This window comes from Agrilus planipennis, unplaced genomic scaffold, assembly GCF_000699045.2.
Source record: "Agrilus planipennis isolate EAB-ADULT unplaced genomic scaffold, Apla_2.0 scaffold113, whole genome shotgun sequence".
NCBI lineage: Eukaryota > Metazoa > Arthropoda > Insecta > Coleoptera > Buprestidae > Agrilus > Agrilus planipennis.
Window position 1 is genome coordinate 628224 of NW_020442452.1, and position 5307 is coordinate 633530.

At 34.2% G+C, this 5307-nt stretch overlaps 1 protein-coding gene across 1 annotated transcript in view; it reads left to right on the forward strand.

Moving 5' to 3' along the window:
* Window positions 1-673: 673 nt before the first annotated feature.
* Window positions 674-5307, forward strand: part of LOC108737018 (centrosomal protein of 89 kDa-like) — a 33374-nt gene continuing 28740 nt past the window's right edge. Inside the window, exon 1 of the mRNA XM_025980544.1 lies at window positions 674-777. The gene's annotated coding sequence lies outside the window, so the exon portion shown is untranslated. The remainder of the gene's footprint in view (window positions 778-5307) is intronic.

Consider the following 5307-nt stretch of genomic DNA (forward strand, 5'->3'; position numbering starts at 1 on the left):
AAGCAATCTATTCTGAAAGTAATGTAAGCTGAGCCAAACATTAAATCAATGCTAAAAAGTATATTTGCGAAAGATGCGGATGTTGGAGAGCCATCCTTCCACAGGTGATAAGCATTTAAATCGCCCAGTAGAATAAAATTGTTAAAGTTTTTCATTTTATCAGTTAAACAGAGCCATTGACTGTATTACATCCGACATATGAGTCGAATTTCCGTAGCATATCCGCATTACTGTTAATGGCACTCCTGTTTCAACTGATTTAAATTAAGTCTTATAGTATCATATAATATGGATTTTTTAAAAAGGATTGCGATGTTACCACCTTTAATTGTGATCAAGCAAAGATTAAATCTCAACAATTGATAATCGCTTTTAGATATTAAAATTTAATTAAATCAACATTGGTTTTTGGGCTTGTAGTGTTCCACTGAAGAATTATAATACTATTTTTATTCATAAAAAAATGAGTTTAATTAAATTAGTTTAGGTACATAAACATAAGGTAAAATAAGAAAATAAGTTGAAGTATAGTTGAAGCGGCATCTACTAGTTTTGTTGTAAAATATCGCTCTACCTTCTAAAGAACTCTGTATTTATATTTGTGTATTTAAATACGTTGTCCTGGTAACCAGTTGAAATATAGGAGTCAACTAATACTAAGAAATGTCAAAAACCTTTCTCAGGTGCTTTTTCAGTTTGATTTTTTTATTCTCTAATTTAATCGCTCCTATTGGAAGTTGCTTCCCACGTCTGACTTAGTGTAAGAAACTAATAAGAGTGAGTATGCAAAGTAAAATAGATTAACCAACCAAATATTGTTTTGGTACTTTTTAAAGAAAAAATATCATTCCCCTCAAAATGAAAAAGAATTTGTGAAGAAAAATTCACCTAGGTTTATACAGGATATGCATATTCATATAACTTTTATCCGTAAAAAGATATGTACTCCTAGAGATCTTATTCATTATAAATTTCCTAATGTCTATGGTAAATATAGCCTATTTTATGGTTTTAAATGGAAAAAGTTCATTTTCCAAAACAGATATTTACATAGTCTTAATTAAAAAGTAATAAAGTATGCTTTTCTGTGTATTATTAACATTATGATATTGAAATGTGACAACGTTTCTGAGGATACATCTATGTGAGGTTAAGGCCACGCAGTATAAATGTGGCATTCAGTTCTTGAAATATTTATTCATCACAATTACACAAGGTGCCTCGCAATAGATTTAGAATTTGAAATTGAAATATTTCTGCAACCGTTATGAGAAGGGAGGGATGAGAGGGAATATAGTTCAACGCGGCATTTGTGCAGACTTTTTAATAACGACTTTTGAATAACAATCGGCCCATTTTTCTTCGAAAATTCCCTTGTAGAAACCATAACTGTTACGACATTTGTACAGTTGCATAATAAATTAATATTTTGTATTTTATACCAATACTTAAACTGTAGATACTAATCGTATAGTCGGCACATGTAGTCCCAACAAAATGGCGCTACACCTCTCACAGTGACAAATACCGTAAACGTTCTTCGCGAACAATTCCCCAAACTAATTAGTCAGTTTGGAAACATCCAAAGATACCTACATCGCCAGATTTCACCCCCATGGACTTCTACAGCTTGTAACAGTAGATATCTGACGGTCAATCTTTGATTGCAACATAACTGACGTATTGGAACTAGACAGAATATTGTCGATGAGTTCCGAGAATGTGCACGCTATGCCGCGAAGAAAAACATTTAGATGACGTAATCTCTAAAAAATAGAATCCACAAGTTTAGCAAATTGGTATCGACTTTCGCGGCCAATAGACTGATGCTGTTCTGATTCGAATCAAAACGACATCGTGTGTTGGAGTTGCTTCCTAACGTTTCGTTAGCACGAGTCCGTATTCAGTGTCGGAGATGGAAGGACCTCTGAAGATGCTCGCCACTCGTGCTAGCGAAACGTTAGGAAGCAACTATAACACACGACGGCCTTTAGACCCGTATCAGTCCACAAGTTTAGTTTTTCATTTGATAAACAATAAGTAGATACATAATATTTTACACTTCATTTTTAAATCTTAAATCTGTTATGGGACACCCTGTAGGTGAATAAAGTAGAAATTAAAAAGCGTTTACTAACCAGTTTAGAATAGATCATACCAATCATTTAAATTTTAACCGAAATTAAGAGCTTTTTCAATTTATTATTGTTATGAAAATGTTGGGTCGAAAATATAATGGTAGTATTCTTAATGGCAGTTTAACTTATATTTGTAAATATAGCAAATTAAAATATCAACTTTGTAGAAATTTCAAATTATTAAACACAGCCGTATATTAGTATCGCAATAAAAAAGAGAAATCATCTTAATAGATACAATTAATGCCTTATGATTACGTTATTGTCTGTCATAACTATCTTAATAAGTAATAGCTGATTTTAGAAGAACTGAAAACGAGTAAACTAGCAATTTATTTAAATACATTTTTTTGTCATTAAATAATAGTCCATAGAAAATAAACAAACTTAGGGGCAGGCGTTCTTCAAATTTTACACTTGGTGCTAGTATCATTTAAAGTCCACCATTGAGCACAATATTAATGATTCTACTATTACCTAAAAGTATAGTTATTGGAAAATATCTGGTTAGAATAATGGTTTTTATTATTGTCAGGNAAAATTAACGGAAGATGAAGGTTGTAGCATTAAATTAACACCCTGTATCTTTTTACATAGCAAAATTTTATTAAGGCATATTTGACCCAATCTTCATATTCTGTTCCAAATAATTTGCACATGATCTATGTCCCAATAATTTTGACTCATCTTCTATACGTACATATCAATCGGAAGCACCAATGCCTACTAATACTACTATTTATCCCTAAAAATCATAGTCATGGTGTTATCATCCAAAAGAACACAACGGAACATAACCTAACCTAACCTAGACAACATTTTCCTATTAGGTCAAACCAGGTTAGTTTATATTAAACTTAGGTTAGTTTACTTTAGTTTCTTTTCCATGATAACTTGGTGACCTTTAAAATGGGGAGGCATTGATATTTTTTTATTGATATAAATTATAAAACAAGCGCCTCTCCCACCTTAAAACGTCTGATTCTACCCCAAAAAATAAATCTCCGGTGGACAAAAACCTTTTCGAAGTAATTTTCTTCAGTAACTCCTATTCTAAACATTTGCCTACTGATTATTATTTTTTTATGTTTATTTTAAGCCAATTTATTCATTCTGATTAAAAACCTATCNCATTATGGTTGAACCTATGGTCCGGCTCCCTAAATCATCGAAACTCGCAAGCCGATCCACCCACTCTAGTTTGTACCAGAGTTTCGTCAAGGTTCAAGTTCCGTCGGATCGGATTTTAGATAGTATCAAGAAAATAAACTTAATATAATCTAAGTGTCCATGTTTTATTTAATACGAACCGAAAACAAATAATCAAAAAATAGCGCGTAGTTATTCCGCGAGGCTTTTTGACAACACTACACATGTGGATGCAAAGGGTCGGTACTTCGTGAAACTTCCATGATTATATGACCTTCAACAACAACAATCTTACTGTCGCCAAGAAAAGGCTAGATTGCACAGTAAAAGGCTTCAATTATTTCATCTAATGAAGAAATATGATATGATTTTTAAAGAATTGTTGCACGATTTAGTAATTGAAGAAGTTGAACCCTATGGCGATGAACAAATCCATTACCTACCGCACCGACCTGTCATAAAAGAGTTTAGGCATAGAAGAATTGTGTTTGGGGTGTCGATAAGCTCGCCATATGTTTTTACGTAGACAGTTGTCTGAACACTGATTCGAATGAAGCCCCCTTCATAGATTTATTTGATGGATAAGATAAACCTAAGAGGGTGTGAGTATTCCAATTGCACTTCTGTGACAAAAATTGTTCCTGTGTTAGGTCTCATGTGGGATGTTAAAGATGACACGCTAGTTATTAATGAAGAGTCTTTTAATGTTTCGCAGGATATCATCGATGGACCAGTTACAAAGAGGCTAATACGCAGCGCATATTTGTTATCATTGGATTTACATGGCCTATTAGTCTTCAACCAAAAATACTTTTATAACAACTCTAGAAGGATAAAAAGGGCTGGGATGTTCCGCTAGATCATGAATTAATTTAAAAGTTGGGTTATAGAATTTATACAATTTCCCGATGGATGCGTGCCGACAGACGTGATACATATGAAATTTACACGTCCTTTGTACGCCAGCAACAAGGAATATTCTGCAGTTATTTTGTTTAAGAGTGAGACGTGAAGAACAGATATCTATATACCTTGATGCTGCACCATTAAAAGAAATGATAGTACCACAATTGGAACTATTAGGAGCCGCCATAGCTGCTCGATTGTATAATTCTATTAAAGACAATGTCTCGGATGTTCAGGCATATTTTCGGAGCGATTTGTCCACAGTTATCTGATGGATTAAACGATCGATGCGAGGAATGGTCTGTATTTTTCAAAAGCAGAGGAAACGAGATTCGGACCTTAACCGAGAAGGAAAGATGGAACCATCAACTCAGCAGATTTACTCTCAAGAGGGTGTAGTGTGAGTCATCTAATTCAGTCCCGATGGTGGGAGGGACCGACTTGGCTGTATACTAACACATCTAGTTTGCCAAAAGAGGATTATAATGTAGATGAGACACAAATTAATGTTGAGAAAATGCTTAATGCAAATTTCTGCAATCTCAGTTATTTCTCGAGTTATAACAAGACTCAGTAGTTTAAATTAAACGATTTTGCTTCAATGCACGCAACTTCTATAAGTTGCAAAGAACGTTGCTGGTAAACAAACTTAATGCTGCAGAGACATTAGTTCTAAAAATGGTGCAAAGAGAAGCTTTTAAAGAGGATTGGCTTGATTGAAATCTTTCACCGACGAATTTGGACTCGAATAAGTGTCGCAACAGCCTGATGTCCATGATTTCCGGTTCCGTATAGTCATGCCTAGGGAACACCCTGTGGTGAGCACATTAGTTATGAGCGTTCGAAAGGAATCGTATCTTGTAGGGACGCAGGGATTACTTATCCTTTTGAAACAGCGTTTATGGATCTTAGGAGGTCGACATACGAGGGTGGATTGATAAGTTTCCGGCCTGACCAAGAAAAACAAGGTTTTTAAAAATTTTTTTTTTTATTTCTCAACATAATCTCCTCCAAGGCTGATACATTTCTCATAGCGGTGTTCCAGTCTATTAATGCCATCTCTATAGACTGATTCGTCAAGCTCCTCAAAATAACCATTTACAGCTTCGATTAC